Genomic DNA, 19,754 nt, shown 5'->3' with positions numbered 1-19,754 from the left:
TCGATTAGTCATAAATAACGAATGTGCCATTTTTAAAAATTAGGCGCGAGTCGAAATGGCCAAATTCCCGCACAAATTCGATTTATTGTCGCTAGCCAACAATTATGCAATGCTGCATGGAATTTTGATAGGTGAATTCTGAATTTCGTTTTATTTTTTCGCTGTTTGGCGTGGATTTGCTCAATCGTCAAATTTGAGCATGGAGTTTTCAAAATTTCATGGAAATCATAAAATGTTGCGTCTGATCGATTCGTCAGCTGGTGTGTAAATGCTGTGTTGTTTAGCAATTGTTGTCAGTATATGAGCTCTCAATGAGGATTAATTGATTTTAAATTATAAGTGGATAAAAATATGATAAGATCACCAAACTTATAGCTTTTGAAATACTCTACTTACTCATCAGATATCCAAGGATTTGAGATACATCCACTCAGAGCCATACTCAGGATTACTGTTTAGGTGGTGAACTCTCAGTTTTGTGCCCCTCCTTCTGGTTCGTCCACTTTAGCGATGCCCTAATAACATTCCATAAGGGTAGCGTAAAAGAGAAAGAGAAAAAATCCATGGATGTAATGTCGGCCTGAATGCTCCTAATTTGGGCCCATACATAAATTCAGCAATCGACTAAATTTTCTATAGCGACCAAAAATATCCCTTGGTTCCGTCCCCACGTTCATCTAGATAAAATTGATAAATAGCAGATTTTTAGCGATGGGCCCAATCTTAGATCCATAGGCCAACATTAGAGCCATTTCGCCTATTATACCTGTTTCCTCTGACTTGAAGTGGGTGTTATTTAGCTCAGAAATACCAGGTGTATTTAAAAAAAATCTTGAACGAGATCGACAAGGTCTATTCACCGCTACTTTTAAAATTTGTGAGCGAGAGAAGTTGTTCAATATTTCATATTTATAAAACAGAGCCTTCCCAGAAGTTCAGGGACCTTCGTAGAAGTCAAGGGCAATTTGTAAAAGTTAAGAGAACATTATTCGCTTCTTAAAAGTAAAGAGAACGTTGTAGAATTTCTAAGAACTTCATAGATCTTCAAGATTCATCGTGGAAATTTCGAAAACTTTCTAGACATCTAGACAAAACTTTCATTGAAATGTGTAGAAGTTCTGGAAACTTTGTAGAAGTTCAGAAAATTTTATAGAAGTTCAGCTAACGTTCTTAAAATTTAACAATCTTTGTAGAAGCTCAATGAACTTTATAGAACTTCAGAGATTTTTTTAAGAACTTCAGCAGCCACCCCGTAACGTGGGTAGATCACCTTTTCGTGGTACGTTACGGGATGTAAGATCTACCACCGATTCCTAGTCGTGACTACTTCAGGATTTTTCAGTAATCAAAGGAACACATCTTTGTCCTTCTTACTTTTTATGCCTTGTTGATAGTGACAAGACTCGGCTTTGTACACCGCGGTGATCAAGGAAAACTTTTAGTTAGTCTCAGTAGAATCACACAAATTTCTTAGTCTTCTACTTGTTGTTCCCTAGTTTGAAGTGGTTTAGACTAGGGTACTGACGCATGAATATTATCGGTGTCATTACTTAATGTTGATGCTACAGAATCCAATTTTGACTGACAAAGGGCACGCCTTTGGGGGGTGCTCTCATTCTTCGAAAGGTATAAATAGCGGAACCTTTCAATTAGAATCGATTCCTTGCAATGAAGGCTAGAATGACAACTGTATCAAAGCCGAATACTTCATCATTTTTCAATAGTGATGGAGTAATACGACATGCGCTAACCTAGTTTTATAAAGGTTCAGAGAACCTTTATCAAATATTGCTGAAAATTAGCGAACTTTAGAGAAATTTAGTGAATTTTGTGTAAATTCCAAGAACTTCGTTGAAACTCGAGGATGCTACTTAAATTTCATTAGACTTTTTAAAACTTCAGGGAATTTGTAGATGTTCAGGGACATCGTAGAAATTTAGGAAATTTTGGGGAACTTTGTAGAGCTTCAGAGAATTTCGAAGCCGAATGTCTGAAAGATTTGTAAAAAATTAGGAAAACGACGTAGAATTCAAAGCTTAATGCAAGTTTGGGAAGCTTCGTTGAAGCTAATCGAACTTTGTTTTATTTTAAGAAATTTAATAAAAGTTCTTCTTGTAGCTTCAGGGCCCTTCGCTAAAGTTTAATGGACTTAAAATAGATCATACAATACCGAAGAAATTGCGGAATCTTTGTAGAACTTCAGGGAACATCGTAGAATATTAACAAAATTCTTAAAAGTTTAGGAAACTTTGTAGAAGTGCAGCGGACTTCATAGAAATTCTGAGAACTTTGTAGAAATCAAGCAAATTACGCGTTAAACTTCATAGTAGTGCTGATATTGTTTTTAAAGTTTGAGAAACTGCATAGGAGCAGAAATTTTAGAAGCTCAGAGAGTATTGTAAAAGTTCATCATGCTTCTTAGAGACTGTTCATTTGAATTCTTGGACAATTGTCTAAGCAGGGGGGTCGCAGATAATTGTCCATACTTGGAAACTTTGTTGCATTTAGATGTTTAGAAAAAAATCGTAGAAAAGTTCAAGGTTTTTCCTGAAGTTTAGAGAAGGTTCTGGGACATGGTTGGACATGGATGTTCTGCGATTTTGGTCGAATTGATGTAACTTGGAAAAAAATAAATATGGAACTGATGTATCTTCATAATAGTTGAGAAAATTTTAAAGAAGTAAAGATAAGGCAATTTTGTAACTTTGAACATTCGAGCAATTTATCCGTCCCTCAGGAATTTTTGGGTCGCGAATGCCGCATTCGCCACCTGCTGAGTACGGTGCTGTATCCACGGGGAACCTACACCCATCGCATCGCTAACCTCGCCAAACTGCTCTCGGGGCAAAGTCTTCGTGGTTTCGCTTACGGATTCGTCTAGGAGCCCGAAGAAAGTTAGCTAGAAACGAACTTTTTGCGTTCTTATCCGCGCTGTTCGAGCCCCAAGAGTTTTCTGCTCCAGAAGCACGTCCAAGAAGTTATGCCGTGTGCGTACCAATTTAACCGTGTATGTTTTCCACCGTTCACCATGTACTACTGAGCAGCATATAATTCATTTCATAATTTATCATCACACACCGGTTCTAGCGGCTCTCCGAGGCCGAACGGACGGAGAAGTGGTTGGCGGAGGGTTTCATTTGTATGACCCCGATGTTTGGATGCCGTATGAGATTAATGAAGCTCTTTCGTTGGTTGCTGGTGGGAGGCGGGCAAACATCACAGGTCCGACGGACAAAGTTTACGATTATGATGATGATGCACGTGGTTTGAGAGGAACTCTAGTTCTAGACGGAGGAGGAGAGTGAGTTTTCACGGAAAGATAAATAGACTGGCTACTGCAGGAGTAGGGTTTTTTGGGGTGGGATGGAATCAGCCAGCTCTGCACTTAATTTGGGATTCATATCACTCGATTAATTATTTACGAATTAAATCTGATGGGTTGTCGGATTTTCGGTCAGATGCAGTGGGTCGATTTATCGACTGAGTGGTTTTCCTGGGGAGTAATCAACTTATTAAAGGGCAAATATTAGGGATTTGTGCTTTGAACATCAAGAGCGTACGTGTTGAATCATTAGATGGAACATTTTCGTGTTAAGAAACGGAAACATTGAAATGTCACACCTTTATATATGCAGATGATGTCGTCATTCGCCTCATTTTTCACCTGAGCCTTGGCAACGATGGTGTCAGCAGGCACGTGATAATGTGGCGTAATAAAATTTACATAAATTGATACCATCAGTTCATCAATCAACGGTGGGTTAAACAAACCATAAAATGCCATTCATTGCGCGCGGCGAGAATTGCACGGCGACGACTATGAGAAATGGAATGAATGTTAAGCGAGGAAAATGCCGCCAGAATTTGAAGCACGCAATTTAGTCGTAGAATGTGACACCCTTTAGACAGCGGAAAATTTAGTGACTTGACGCCTTTTAACGACTTTTCCATGATGAATTAGTAGATATCTTCCGAGAGATCATAGTTTATGAACTCTGTCCTTCAATTATTGTAAAAGCCAGTGAGAAGTGGGATGGGCAACTGGTGAATAATCATGCTATTGCTATGGACAGTAAAATTGGTCAGTGAAGCACAGTTGTTCCACAGTCCTACACGCAAACTAAAAATGTACAACATGGAATGTTAGTTGCATTTCCTTTCATCCTCCGCAGCGAATGATATAAGTTGACCTTGCAGACGATGTAATGTTTTTTTATAGTATACGACTATACGAGCAAGCATTTTTATAACATTTTAGAACGACGAACGACGCATACATTTGCCACGATTCTCTCCAATCTCCGTTCAGCAGAAAAAGCATACGAAATCGAGTATGAGAGGAAACGAGCACTTTTTATTTGCTTTTAGTCTATTCATATTCCGAAGCATGGGAGAGCAGTAGAGAAAGCTTTTTTTTACATGGGGTTGGGTGTACTTAAAATGGAATACATCCTAATTCATACAGTTTGTTTAAAATTCGATTTTTAGGGTTTTGTTTTTTAAGGTCAGTCAACTCTCCCTTACTTGATATTTTCCCAAACTTAATCAAATTCAAAATCCCTTCATTTCTACAATCAATGCCTTCTACCTAAATCGATACCTCCTTAACTCGATGCGTTTTGATTATTTTTCCGTGAATTCGAACCTCCCTAAATTGATTTTGCATTTTTTTTGATGATTTTAAACATAGCCGTTGTAGTGCAATTGATCATTAAGATTCAACATTGAGCTTAGGATAAAATCATGAGTAGATTTATTTTACTTAACGAATAAAACGTTGAATATAATTTCCAATTTCACAGCAAACTCGTAGCTAAAATGACAATTATATATTTATTATTGAAGATAATAATTGTGATTTTTTCTGATGTTCTGGAGCTTGATAACTCTCTAATTATTACTGAATATCGAGTAAATAAACATTTATACATGACGTAGCTTTTGGAGGGGTATTGTTTTCTTTCAGAAGTTGAGATCGGCCATGTATTTGGTAAAGCAAAATACGTTAAGAGGGCGAGTGGGTTTTAAGATTGGTCGAATATATGCAACGTTATTTACGGATGATCCCTAAAGGAGAGTTGACGGTATGTACTTTCTATCTCTAGACCAATAAATTTGAAATATTTAACCTTGATAAAATAATATCCGGGATAGAAAAAGTGTGCCAGTTATAATATTGTGTAAAGAATGAAAAACTGTTAAATGTAAGATAGGCCCAATTAAAGGACTTCTAGGGCCATAATCTGGCACACTTGTGTGTGTATACCATCTAACCTCCACTGGCCGGCAGTGTTATTATGGAAGAACTCTCTCTACAATGTCGCATTTATGGTCATTGTAGACAGCTTTAGTCTGGGAGTTAGAAAATAATAGCTCTATTACAGATCCAGCATCCCATTTACGAACGTCTGGAGAGTCACGCCCATTCCGAGGTAACTTTTACATACAATAAGCTCCTCATGTTATCAAATGGATATTGGTAATTACATTCACGCTTCCAGGTTCAAAAATATTCTTTTCAAACCTGGCACGTATTTAGTTTGTTTTTTTTTTTAATTGTAAAATGTATTTGGACTGGTCTCACCATGTTAATTTGATCCTCCAAATCCATCTCATTTCGTGACGCACCTTTGTCGTAATACTTCCTTTAACGAACACATTTTTTCTTGCATTGCCATTATCATCTGGGAAGAGGTTCGCGTCTAGTGCTTTCCCCAGGAACAGTTCGCGGCCACTAACTGTCACCCGTCCAGTTTTGGGCGTATCTAGCGAGGCATCTTTCATATTGCCGACACCGGCGAAAGACCAGCAGCCAAGCACTTTTGCAAGCGGAAAACTTGCTGATTCAAGGCAATGTCGATCACCAAATCACCACCAAAACTCGCGACGGACACACTATCAACACACTCCCGGAATAATTCACTAACCGGACCGATCTCTCAATAGAACTGCACGCCGAAAGTGTAGCATCCGAACTACGAGGCAATGAAAACCGACACCGAACAATGGAACTGAAGCTGCGTCGTATATTTTAAAGGTTAGATTCAAGGTCAACCTAGTTACTCAAGGCAAACACGATATATTTAGGCAACCAGTGACAGATGTTGTTTGTCAATCGATATGTGATTTTAATTTTCACATGATGGGTTATGGCTCTATATCTTCGGAACTAGTAGAGCGAATCCAAAATTGCAATCTATGAAAAAATACAATGCTTTGGTGCTTGTGGTATTCATTTTGGTGCACTGCACGTGCTGCAGAAACGGGAAAGTGTTGTATTACATTGTATTAAAAACCGACGTGGTAATCTTCACCTCAAAATAGGAAATGTGCATTCAAAAATAGACATAACTTGCAATTTAAAAACTAAATCAATCCATTACGAAACCACCAAATACCTGTACTCGAAATTATTGAAAGGTATTTGAATGTGTATCAAACATGTGGTTTGAAAAAATATTCAAAGTTTTTTAATAAAAAGTGATAGTTTACAGTATAATTCGTGTTTCATTTAAGTTCGTAAGTTCGTCTTTGTTGAGACACATTAACCGACCTTTCATGACCTATGTGATGGAGATTGAAATAATAATATATCAGGCGTAACATTTGATAACGGCACAAACGCATTTGTAAACAAACTTTTTAAGGCCCTTTACACGCGAACGCAAACCAATACCACTTTCGGAAAGGTGATAGTTGCCCCTATCCGATGATGTCGTTGCACTGAAAATATTTTTTCATTTATTTTCTCACGCTCCTTTCGTAAAAATGGGTTTCGTATATAAAACATATTTTTCGCTAATTGTGCGAATTATTCGTATTACATTGCGTCAGGTACAATGCTATCACAACGCATTATTCGTGAAATACATGAACTGAATTTCGTATAGAAGTAAACACGAGGATCATCCGTGAATTCGTGAACATTACGAAACCATTCGTTTACCTACGAAAACCATTCGTACACATAGCTAGTATGCACGCATGTCATTCGTGACAATTACGAAATCATTCGTTCTTGTACTAATTGTATTCGTTTGTGGTGTGAATGTTTACGTACAATGACAGCCAGAATAAAACATAATATTTGTGAGTGAAGAGTGAGATAAGTTACTCGATTCGTTTGGCATTAGCATGTGGAACTGTGGCGGTGTGGTGTTTGATATTATTGGACCGATTCCCAGTGTCCAAGTGCCCATAATACTCTGCAACTGCTACCAAATAAACAGATTTCCAATCAACAAGGAAATACGTAACATGGAGGAGCAGACATTCATCAACCTGAGAATCTTGTCGTATACGAGCTGACGATATCGGCCGCGGCGCTGACTACGGTTTGTTTTACTTGCTGGAGACATGACGGATGCGTTCTACTACTACTATGTTGCCATCCAAGAGTTCAAGAACTATAGCAGGAACGAGTAGTTTACGGTCCTAGGAGTTGGTAAGTAATTAACTTCCGTTTTGAAATTCGTTATGGAACTAATATTTTATTTTATTTTATACACAGCATGGCGATTTCTTCCCAAATGAAAAGGTGGCCGATTTGGTGCGTGTTTTATGAAGTGAATACCCGGACTCCAACCTGGACGGAATTTTGAGCCTAGGTCAACCTACATCGGCGTCATCGGTTTGGGATACTTTTCAAGGACGTGTCTGCGGCCGAGGAGCTTCCGGTCGACTTTCTTCTAGAGGTTCAAGGTATCTCGACCAAAGTGGGTCTTGTTCATCGGTGGGCTCGATATGGGTTTTGATTTACGCTGCTGTTTTCAGATGACAATTCCCGTTCATCGTTCAGACCGGCTTCTCTCTCCTTGCTTGACGCGTATTCAACCGCAAGGCTTCAGCAAGTGAATGGCGTTCTGAATGCAAACAACCGTTTGCTCGATCTGTGCTTTGTCGGGGAGGATTTGGGACAAAGCTGCTCTGTTACCCATGCTCCGGCACCGCTCGTCAAAAACTGCAGACATCATTCACCTCTACTGTTGACGCTTGCAATCGATCCTGAGAAACGCTTCCAAGACCACGCCGAAACCGTCTTCTACAACTTTCACAAAGGAGACTTCGAGCGAATGAATAACTTTTTCGCTAATGTGGATTGGAATGCGACACTAGACTCCGGGAATGCGAATCTGGCTGCCTCGGCCATGTGTGGTATCATATTCTACGCTATCGATCAGTTTGTGCCTAAAAAACTACGGTGTAAACCTGCCAAACCCGCCTGGTCGAACTCTGATCTTAAGCATCTGAAAAAGGTGAAAAGGGCTGCACTGAGGAAACACAGTAAATATCACACAGATTCTACGAAGGCTAATTACGTCCGCGCCAACAACGAGTACAGAGATCTCAATGCAAGCTTGTACAACGCACATCAGTCTCACTTGCAGAGTCGTCTCAAAGCTAATCCTAAGGAATTCTGGCGATATGTGAACGAGCAACGGAAAGAAACAGGATTGCCGTCCAATATGACTGATGGCGTTACTGATGCCAACTCCGTCGCAGATATCGCCAATATGTTTCGCACACAATTCAGCAGCGTTTTTTCAGACGAAGTGCTTGATGCTCAGGAAATTGCTGCTGCCACGAGTAATGTCCCTCGTACGTCGGTGTTTGGTTCTCCATTCACCATCCACAGCGACATGGTGATTTCAGCCGGGAAACAGATGAAAACATCAACAGGATCTGGTCCAGATGGCATTCCCTCATTAGTACTGAAACGTTGCTTAGACACTCTTTCAGAGCCCTTAGCTAAGGTCTTCAACTTGTCAATGACCTCCGGAGTTTTTCCAGAATGTTGGAAGGATTCGTTTGTTTTCCCTGTTCACAAAAAACGATGCAAGCAGACTGTCGCCAATTACCGCGGAATAGCTGCATTGAGTGCTATCTCCAAACTATTCGAGCTAATTGTCCTGGAAAAGTTGGTTCAAGACTGCTCGTACAGTATTTCTCAGGATCAACACGGCTTCATGCCTAAGCGCTCGACGACGACTAATCTAACTGTTTTTACATCGTTCATTATTCGTGAGATTGAACGTGGCCATCAAGTTGACGCCATATACACCGACCTCTCTGCAGCTTTCGATAGAGTAAACCATGAAATTACCATCTCTAAATATGACAAAATGGGTGTTCATGGGAGTCTACTTACCTGGCTTCGCTCCTATCTGACTGGCAGATCTATGTCTGTTAAGATCGGTGACTACGCTTCTCCACCCTTCATTGTTACATCTGGTGTTCCTCAAGGCAGCCACCTGGGGCCATTGCTTTTCCTGTTGTATATGAACGACGTGAACTTGATCCTCAAATGCCTTAAACTCTCGTACGCCGACGACATGAAGCTCTACTACGTAATAAAAGGGCCTCAAGATGCTCATTTCCTCCACCAAGAACTTGAAGTCTTTGATGATTGGTGCCGGATAAACAGGATGTCTTTAAATGTGTCCAAGTGCTCGGTCATCTCCTTTGGCCGTAAACGGGCGATGCATTTCCACGATCACACCTTAAGAGGAATAAGCTTGAAACGCGAATCGACTGTCAAGGACTTGGGAGCAAGGTTGCAAATACTCATTTCAGATAAAACAATGTTTTTTTAAATTATGAAATAATTAGATGTCATGATCATATTTTGAATTGGTAGGATACAAGAGGAGGTTGCAAATAATGTGTTTGACATATTAAACCTGCTTATTTCACTTCATGAGAATCACAATCAGCGATTTTTCACAAACTCACTAACTCACTCACTCACTCACTCAGCGATCAGAAAATCGCTGATTGTGCCTCATAGAAAGCAAAATTTACAGGTTTTATATTTCAAACGCATACTTTGTAGCCTCTTCTTGTAAGTTACAAGTAAAATCTACCATCATACCATCTTTTGGTTTTATTATTCCGAAAAACATTATTTTAGCTGAAATGAGTATTTGCAACCTTGCTTGGGAGTCATGCTCGATTCCAAATTAACGTTCAAGGATCACATTGCTTATGTTGTATCTAAAGCTTCATCGCAGCTAGGATTTTTATTCCGTTTCGCCAAAAGCTTCAAGGACGTGTATTGCCTGAAGGCTTTATACTGTTACCTGGTTCGACGTATACTGGAATACTCTGCCGTTGTTTGGTCTATCAGAATGCCATCCATAGAATTGAAGCTGTTCAGCGAAAATTTATTCGCTTTGCGTTGCGACACCTTCGTTGGCGCGACCCGCGTAACTTGCCGAGCTATGAAAGTCGCTGTAACCTCATCGACCTGGAGCTCTTGGAAGGAAGGCGTAATGTGGCGAAGGCTTGTTTCGTTGCGGATCTTCTGCAAGGGAACGTCGACTGCTCCACACTTCTCAGTCTTCTTGACATCAACACTCAACGACGGGACCTCCGGCTGCATGCGTTCTTCAACAACCGGAGTTCGAGGACCAACTATGGCGTACACGAACCAATGTTGAGTATGTGCCGCGTTTTCAATAGTTTTTATTATGTGTTCGATTTTAATGTGTCCTGCGAGAAAAATAAGCGTAGCTTTAAGAGATGTTTGCGTTAATTTTGTGTTTGAAGCAGTTTTGATGTTTAGATATAGAAAATTGTCATTAGGGTAACTATTTTATCTGTTGACAAGTAGAAATAAATAAATAAATATCAGTGCATATGAGAATGTAGTTTACAATTATAAATACATTTTGATTTCCAAAAAAAGATTATTTTATTTATGAACGAAATTTTCGTACAATCTATACACGTTGTTTTATGAGTATACGAATGTTTCCTATTATTTTCAATCGATCGATGTTTTCTCACGAATAATTTGTACACTGAAGTCTTTTTTTACACGGTTTTTTTTTCACGCGGTTTTTTTTACACGGTTTTTTACACGGTTTTCCACGATTTACACGTTACGTTTTTAACGATTTCTCGACAACGATACAACCTATCGACTTGATTCCAATCACATTATCCGTTTCAAGCTATTTGTAATCGAATGGCATAATTAAAAAAAAAATCACAATTTTTGGTGTAAATACAGAAATTTTTAAAATATGTCTATATGGACCATATCATACTTTAATTACAAATGGCATCAAAATCCAATTTTTTAAAAACATTTAAGCATGCGAAAAATCAAAATCTCGTAGGTTTTTTTTACACGGTTTTTTTTTACACGGACCGTATCCCCCGTGTAAAAAAAGACCTGAGTGTATTTATTTTATGAAACATTCGTAGCGCGTGTAGCAGTGCTTCGTAAAATATAAGAATATTACGCAGTAAATGATTTTGGGAATTTGAACGAAACCTGCTTCATAGATATTACGAATCTATTTCGTTGCAGATAACAACGAATGAATTCGTCAAACAAACGAATGCATTCGTTTAATAAATGAAATTTTATTTTCAGTGTGGTTTGCGTGAGTGTACTTCGATTAGGGCCTTAAAAAGTTTGTTACAAAAAATTTTGTGCCGTTATCAAATGTTATGCCTGATATTTAAAACATTTCGTGAATGTTAACTCTTGACTCTTGAAAATTTCACGTAATATGTAAAAGTTATCTTCCATCCACATATTTATCTAAAACAATTAACGAAAGTGGGACATTACGCATATTGAATAAATTCAAAAAGGCGGTGTGAGTAAAATCATGAAGATGTCCATTCTGAAACATTTTTTTAGCTTTGAGGCCTGGAAATGCTCATAAATGTGTATATTAAAATGTGTTTCTTATGAATATTATTAGCATTGTTCGTCTTGTCCCAATCCACATTGGTAAACTATTTACGAATACAGCTCTATTTGCAAACGTAAAAATGAAAAATTAATTACCTATTCCAATAATCAATCACGACATGAACCAGGATAAGGATATTAAACAATATTGCAAGCATTTTACTGTATTGGTGTTTTACAATATTTGGTATTGCACACTAAAATTTACATCACTTTGCCGCTAGAGGAAATAATGCTCAATTTTTTTTTTAATATTTTAAGATTTATCAGCTCCCGTGACAAGTAAAATATACTGGAATGCATTAGCTATCGTAAAATAACGAGTGGATGTGACGAAAAGCCCATTATTCAATAGCTCAGCCATTAAACAATCATCTTTCAGTATTATCAGAATACCCCTACCTATAGTATTATATTTTCTCAGATAACATTCGGGCATCAGTACCGTGCCACTTTCTTTGTACAAAATATACAAATATAGCGAAAGATGACTGGCTTTTTTTCGAAAACATGTCTGATAAGCTAATGAGCTAATTTTGAAAAGGTTAATGGCCGTCATATACCACATCAATAAAAACTGGTTCATTGCTACCATGCCACAAAGCACGACATCCTCCATTTGCAACTGAGGGGAAGATAACATACATTTACGGCATCACTCCCATCCCGATAAACGGCCTTCATCTAAGGAAGAGTTGCCGAACATTTAGGAGAAAAAGCAGACCTTATTTTCTCGTGTCAGCCAGTTCTGGAAAGGGGGAAATGAACAACCCTTTAACATTAGATGTATTTTAAAATAAAACAACATATTCCACTTGCCTTGGACGGGGAACCCGTATCGAGCATGTGGGAGAATTTGACCGACCATATGTGTGTGCCTCGCTGCTCATGTGGACATATAAAAGTAATAAGGATAATAAATAATTTTATATCCTTTTTTGGTCCGCCACAAAAACTCCTTCTACGGTGTACGGGAGTGACAAGAAAAGGGCACCCATAAATCTTAATTTAGTGAATCCGTTTATAGGTCCACACGTGCTCCAGAGTGGAGGATGTAAATGTATCCCACACACTCATTCCCATACTTATTTACGTTGCTACTGATGGGCTCGATGGTTTGACTAAAAACTCTTTTGGTCTGTCCTGTCCTGCCCCCCCAGGGAGCGACCCACCAAAATAGGCTTCTTTTTTCGATTCGATACGGAAGGTCAACCATATCATCCCATCATCTTCCAACGCACGCCGAGATGTTCCAAATTTGCCCACACGAAAATCATTCATAGATAAAATTAACTTGTTTGTCTATCTTTGGTCTTCGGACATTTGGCTCCGCTATCGCTGTCGAAAGGCCATCCAAAACTTCCCCACTGATGTTTATAATAAATTGTATTTTTGGAATTTGTGTGTTCACATTTCTCCATCTGAAAATAGCACTCGTAAGGGATTGCATGTCGGAAGGTCACACTTGTGGGGAAGGAAATTAAATGACATTCCTGCCACTAACCAGACTGAACGGAGATGGCTATTCCGGGTTTGTCCGGCTCCAGCTTTGGAAATAGTCACCATTTCTAGCGATAGCTGAGAAACCTTTCTCCAGAGATTTCGACCAGTAGCAACAACGCTGCTAACGGGCAAGACGATTTGTTCAAGGAAGCGTGTGAGTGAGTGAGTTCATCTAACCGACGACGTGGAAGTAAATTGCAATCAGCTCGCCAATGCTCTCGGAACGAAGAAACCATCCCCGGAAGGATTGAGTTTTTTTTTTCATACAAGTCAGCTTACAAGTCGAAACGATTAAAGCAATCTCGGAAAGTAAACGTTCGTTTCTCGTTCGTATACGTCCTTGCTCGATGATGGTGGGGTCCCCAGATGTCCAACGTGGGCTCATTTTGATTGGCGACGAATGGCTGATGGAAAATGTCTGGCTGAGTTGGTTGGTGTTTGCTTTTCGGATGGTTATTTCCTGGTAATGACAATTTTATTTAAATTAAAGGATCGGATCGTTTTCGGTAAAAATGTTCATAACAATGTATGTGAGAATGTATGTGTACGAAGATTGAACTCGTTGTGTGGTTAGATGTTTTTTGTAGAAATTTTTGAACATATGCCGCGGACACATTTGGATGACAAACTATGAGCATGAGCATTATTAGTATAATAAATTATAAGTACATCCATGGTCACACTTGTATTGTTTGTGTATAGTGGTCATAATTATTATACAAATAATGCTCATGCTCATATTAGCTCATACAAGTGTAGACATCGTCATTGTGGTACCCCTAAAACTTAACCAATTTGGCTGATTGTTGCACGGTTAAAAAACATCATGTTCATGTGAAGTGATTTGCCGTTGAATTTGCACTACTTGCCAAACATTGCAAATCGATGTGCAAATCCCTTGGAAGAGATTATATCGAAGCACGATGAAATCAACGACAAATCACTTCATTTTTGATTGTATTGGATTTGCCGTGATTTGATCTCGAAATGTCTAGCATACTGGTATTAAAAATCTATCACTTTAAAATTAACTAATTTATCTTTGGATTTCATGTTTGCTGAATATGGATTTTAATAAATATTTTGTCTTGTTCATACTGCAAGCAAATGCTATTGAGTTAGTTTTTGAGATTGATCTTAAATTCGCAAGAAATCGTCAAATGAAGTGTTTGTTAACAAAAGCAATTACACCCTAATCTCGTAGTTCTCCGGATTTGCTTCCAAAAGCAGAACTAATCAAATTCAATGGATGAAAGCAGTGGTGCCAATTCAATTTTTTTTCCTCTGTTCGGGACCTAACACTACTGCGACCAGTAAATTGATCTATTGTAGTATATCCCGTGTCCATAGTTTGGTCCATGTTGTATTACTCCATCACTATTGAGAAATGATGAAGTATTAGGTTTTGATACAGTTGTCATGCTTGCCTTCATCGCAAGGAATCGATTATAATTGAAAGGTCCCGCTATTTATACCCTTCGGAGTGTTGTAACACCCTCCAAAGGCGCGCCCCTTTGTCAGTCAAAATTGGATTCCTTAGCAACAAAATTAAGGTATGACACCGATAATGACCATGCATCAGAACCCTAGTCTTAACCACTTCAAACTAGGGAACAACGAATAGAAGATTAGGAATCACATAGATGAAGACAACTAACTCATTTTTTCCTTGTTTCAAGATCATTCTCGGTAGACAAAGCCAAGTCTTGATTTTGCGCCAACTTTTTACTCAGTGTGCCTCAAGTGTGCCGTTCTGTAGCAGCAGTGCCGACAGTGCAAGTCATTGGGGTGACGTTGTATGTTTGTGAATAGTTACATGTTTGGCAAACCCGGTATTTTGACACCTCGTATGTTTTGTTTTGCTAGCTGAAACCCAAAACCCAATACCCCGAAAAGAAAAAAAAACTACAACCCTTATTAGGTTGTACGCAATGGTGACGTAGGACTACGTGGTCTTACACAATAAATCTTATTTTTTACCTGCAGCAGAAGCTTGTGTTTTGTGTATGAATAGGAATTTGAGCGGGTTTTCTCTTTAGTATGACACGCTTGACATAGATGGCCCACAACAACTCACGATGAGCTACTGATTCCGATTAATAGCGGTGCGGCTTCTTCCTTCTTCTATGGATGCTCATGTGGGCTGCAGCTCGCTGTTTGCAGACAGCCTTTCGTTGTGTACTGGAGAACACCACCCAGGCCTCACCACACGGTGAGTGAACTGTTTGGTGAGACCGGATGGAATTCAACTTTGAAATCTGTGTTAGGGAAATCACTTTTCGCAGGCAATCGGTGATAGTTTTAATTAATCATATCGTCTGGTCATTTTCCACAGAGATGGCGCTGTTCCGCTGGTAGGAAGTGATAAAAATCCTCATATAGAAATTGAGAGGGGGGAGCACTTTCGGTACATATTCAGATCCAAAAAAGTGAACGACAACCTAAATAAATTAGTCAGGGACTCTGTCGTTCAGTTTTTTCCCGGAAATTATTGTTAATCAAGCTACAATTAAATAAAAATGAGTTTTCCTCATACAGTTTTACCTGCCTTACTACTAGTCCCCAGAGAGCCCAAAATTCAAATTTGAGATAGAAAATTTGCTCCCATGACCTCAATTTCAACACACAGATTACAAAATAGAGTACCTAACACTACAAAACATTTCTGGTACCTCTATATATGCATTTAGATTAACGTTTGAAGTCCCTCTTTTTTTTACATATTCTGCACAAAAGATACTTTCTGCCCCGCCCCATTAATAAAAATCGGCGGGAAATTCTGTGAGGGGTGAGGTATCTCGTGTGCAGAATGTGTAAAAAAAAAACTTCGAATCTTAATCTAAATGCATATATAGGTACCAAACATGTTTTGCACTGCAGTGTCCTCTGTGAATAAATAACGGAAACAGATTGTGAGACACCGCAAACAACAGCACTGATATCTGATGGAACATTAATGCAGAAGCTTGAAAAAATGATTAATTATCATAGCAACAATTACACATTCCTGCAATTTCCAAAAGTGACATTTTGAACAATGATAAAGTTTTAATTTTAACAGATTCGTAGAATAAAATTCCTATCGATTGGCGTATTAAGAATTAAAATCCATCATCTCTGGATCAAAATCAGACCACTAGCATGTCACAACCGACTTTGGTTTATTTGGTTGCCTTATAGTATATTAGATTTAAACGTATCTAGATAGAGCTAGAATTAGGCGTAACAGCTTTTGTAAACAATGACTTCTCTCGATGATTTTTAGAAATTCAAGGCACGCCCACACAAACCAACACTACCGTCGGGTAGGGAAAGTCTTACCCTTCCTGATGGTGATTTTGATTTGCGTGGGCGAGCTTTGACTTTCAAGACATCATCGAAATAAGTCATTGTTTACAAAAGGTGTTACGCCCTAATTCCAGCTCTATCTTGATATAAAATACTCTTTCACAAAGTTATGGTGGTCCTGAAAAGGACCGTTTTGTCGTGATGGTAGAGTAATGCTGAGCTATTAGGGTGTTAAACACAGATGAGGCTGGTGATCTATATGTTGTTTGGAATGAGGGTGACGCACTTGGCATAGATGGCCCACAGCGACTCACGAAGAGTTACTGATTCCGATCAATAGCGGTGCGGCTTCTTCCTCCTTCTATGGATGCTCATGTGGACTGCAGCTCACTGCTTGCAGGCTGCCTTTCGTTGTGTACTGGAGAACAATGTTCAACGCATCGCGCCGAAAGAACTGCTGCTGCTGCAGCTGAAGCCGACGACCAGACACCACCACACACGGTGATTGGAACTGAATCCGATCAGCGGTTGAGGCTTGCGCGGGGAGCCTTTCGTTGTGAACACCACCATTCACGATGCGGTGATTGAGACTGCATGAAATTCAACTTTGAAATCTGTGTGAGGGAAATCGTAGGCAATCGGTAATCGATAATTTTAATTATCAAAGCAACAATTGCACATTCGTGCAATTTTCAATAGTGACATTTTGAAAAATGATAAAGTCTTATATTTAACAGATGCGTAGAAATATATCTGATCGATTGGTGATAAAATTATTGAAATTGGTCTAGGGGCAGCTGAATTATTAACGTTCAAAATATTTCATAATTTTGTTACTTGTTCCATTTTCGGTTTTCACAAAGTGTACCCCCATATAGAAAACACGAGGGAGTTCGAGAAACTCAAGGCTGGCCAGAAGCAAGACTCCCCAAACGGTACTCTGTGGTTTGTCCTGTGCGCGTACAACACCCAGGAATGAAACATTATGCGCTATCGGTTCGTCTACAATAAACTGAGGAACGGACTAAGTTTGCGCTTTTGAGCTTCACCGAAGAGAAGCAGTAGGACGTGCTGCAGGGCATAGTAAGTTTATCACGCTCCACTTTGAAGTTTATAAAATACTTTTATCGTTACTCTACGGCTCTGGATCATCAACGGCTGGATCCTGTCCCGGCAGGTCAACTGCATCCACATGTCCAACAAGGACTTCGAGAAGCACGAATTTGTTCAAACAAACAGCGCGTGCCACTGACGGTACTATCTGTGCGATGTAAATCTGGAGTGCTTGCAGTCAGTATTCCAGTCCGGATCCGAGGGAGCTAAGGTCTCCACCCGGTAGACGTAACACGTAACCTTGATCTGAAGCTTCTAGACTTTTATTATTCAGGAGCTGTACTAGCGGTAGGCCTATGGATCTAAGATTGGGCCCTTCGCTAAAAATTAGCTATTTATCAATTTTATTTAGATGAACGCGGTGCCGCCGGGATGTTCTGTGGCATAACATCTCTGATCACGCCTTTCTTCGGATGGAAAGTAAATCCGTTGGTCCCCGGTTCATGAGTTGATGGGTTGATAGGTAGGGTCCAAGTGTGAGAGCTGCCTCCCTGGCGTCGGTAGCATTGGTGCTCAGCACGGAAAACAAATCAAGGAAAATGATGGTTGATTTGTTTTAGAACTCTAGGCTAGGCCTTCCATAAATATATGAATTTTAGAAGAACAAATTTCAATGCTATACTCGGTCCGATGTTCAATTGATTTATTTTGGCATAACGGCGTGCCATTTTCATATGTTTGCTTTATTTTTTTTAGGGATCCACTTTATGAGAAGGAGCAGCTCTTAATTTGCAGTTTATTAAATAAATCTTTAAACATTCCATTTATTTTGCACATCTCCAGTCAATCATAATTGACAAGGGACCAATTTACGGACGTTCTCTAATTTTAAAAACCTGTCTTCTCAACTGTCAGTTCCGGTGATTGGCCTGCTTTGCTGCAGAAAACCTAAAATACTGCTTCCCTCTAACTCCCAAAACGTCAAAAGTTAAAGTTGATAAATTGATGTCCATAACGACCGTTTAATCCAATCCCATTCAATTCCTCTCCACATGAGAAATCCAAATGGGAGGGGGGCAGTTTTGTGATACAATTTTTAAAAAACGGCAATTCTCATCTAACAACTGGCGAACGTGAAAAAGAATCGCCTCGAAGCGATGAAAAATTATGTGAAGTCTCACTTGACCTGTTTGGTTGATTAAGTCAACATGTACTCGATCTGGTTGCCTGACTGCGGTGGCAAGCGAGATGAGGGATGGAAATATTTGCACCCCTCGAGCATATTTCAGCACCGCGTATGTCGTAACTTCGTGACGTATGACGGAGGGAAGCAGCAGGACAACGGAGCGTCTTGCGAAATCCTTACTTTGCGTTACTTTGGCGTGGTGAAAAGTTGGCGGACGAGACCCTCCGCATCCGGTCGGAGTCGGAAAGTTTGCCGTTAATCCATAAAATGTACTGGTGAATGCGTTTGTTTACCACACCTTGAAGCGGGTCCACCGGAGCTCCGTATCCATCCTTGGTTTTTATGATAAGTCGGTCCACCGGGAGTCACCCGGATCGTGATGAGTTGGGATGCCTTCGTGAAGGCGTACACGGATGCGAAGGTATGTTTGTATGGTTGGATTACGTGTGCGAACGGGAAGATAAGTTTGGGAAAACCACGAGGAAGCAATGGTGGTGGTGGTGGTGGTTATTGTTGGAGAGTGGGAAATCATTTTCATTACCATTTTCCATCTACATTACACGCTAGGATTGATGAGGTTGAATCATACGGAATGGATGGATATGATGTCATGAAGATGTTGGGATGGTGATCTGCTTTTATTTGTCTTGAATCGCATGTTTTATAAAATAGTTGAACAGTCATGTAATTTGCAAGTTTGTGAGATCTACTTCATCCAACTTATTTTCAGTGAACTTTAAAAAATCATTCCCGACCCTGTTACTATACACCGTGCCTTCTTCTTCTTCTTTCCTTTATTTAACGTCGGTCTCTGTTCCGAAATCTAGTGCCAATCACCGACGGACATCGATTGCCGTGTTTGTGTGTTTGTAATTTGAGTCCATTGAGGGCACCTGCGTAGGATATAGCACCCATTCTACACACATGGGCTGGGACCAACGGCTTTACTTCCCTTCCGAAGGAAGAGATTTTTATGCCTCAGAAAAATCCACCGACCTCGGCTGGGTTCAAGAC

General features: G+C 39.6%; 1 pseudogene; it reads right to left on the bottom strand.

Moving 5' to 3' along the window:
* LOC135706379 (probable ATP-dependent RNA helicase Dbp73D) overlaps positions 1–19,071 on the bottom strand; it is a 70,104-nt pseudogene extending 51,033 nt beyond the window's left edge.
* Positions 19,072–19,754: the final 683 nt, after the last annotated feature.

Source organism: Ochlerotatus camptorhynchus, unplaced genomic scaffold (assembly GCF_037179485.1).
Source record: "Ochlerotatus camptorhynchus isolate MF236.1 unplaced genomic scaffold, CSIRO-AGI_Acam_v1.1 ptg000277l, whole genome shotgun sequence".
Lineage (NCBI taxonomy): Eukaryota > Metazoa > Arthropoda > Insecta > Diptera > Culicidae > Ochlerotatus > Ochlerotatus camptorhynchus.
This window is presented reverse-complemented; position numbering and strand designations above follow the sequence as displayed.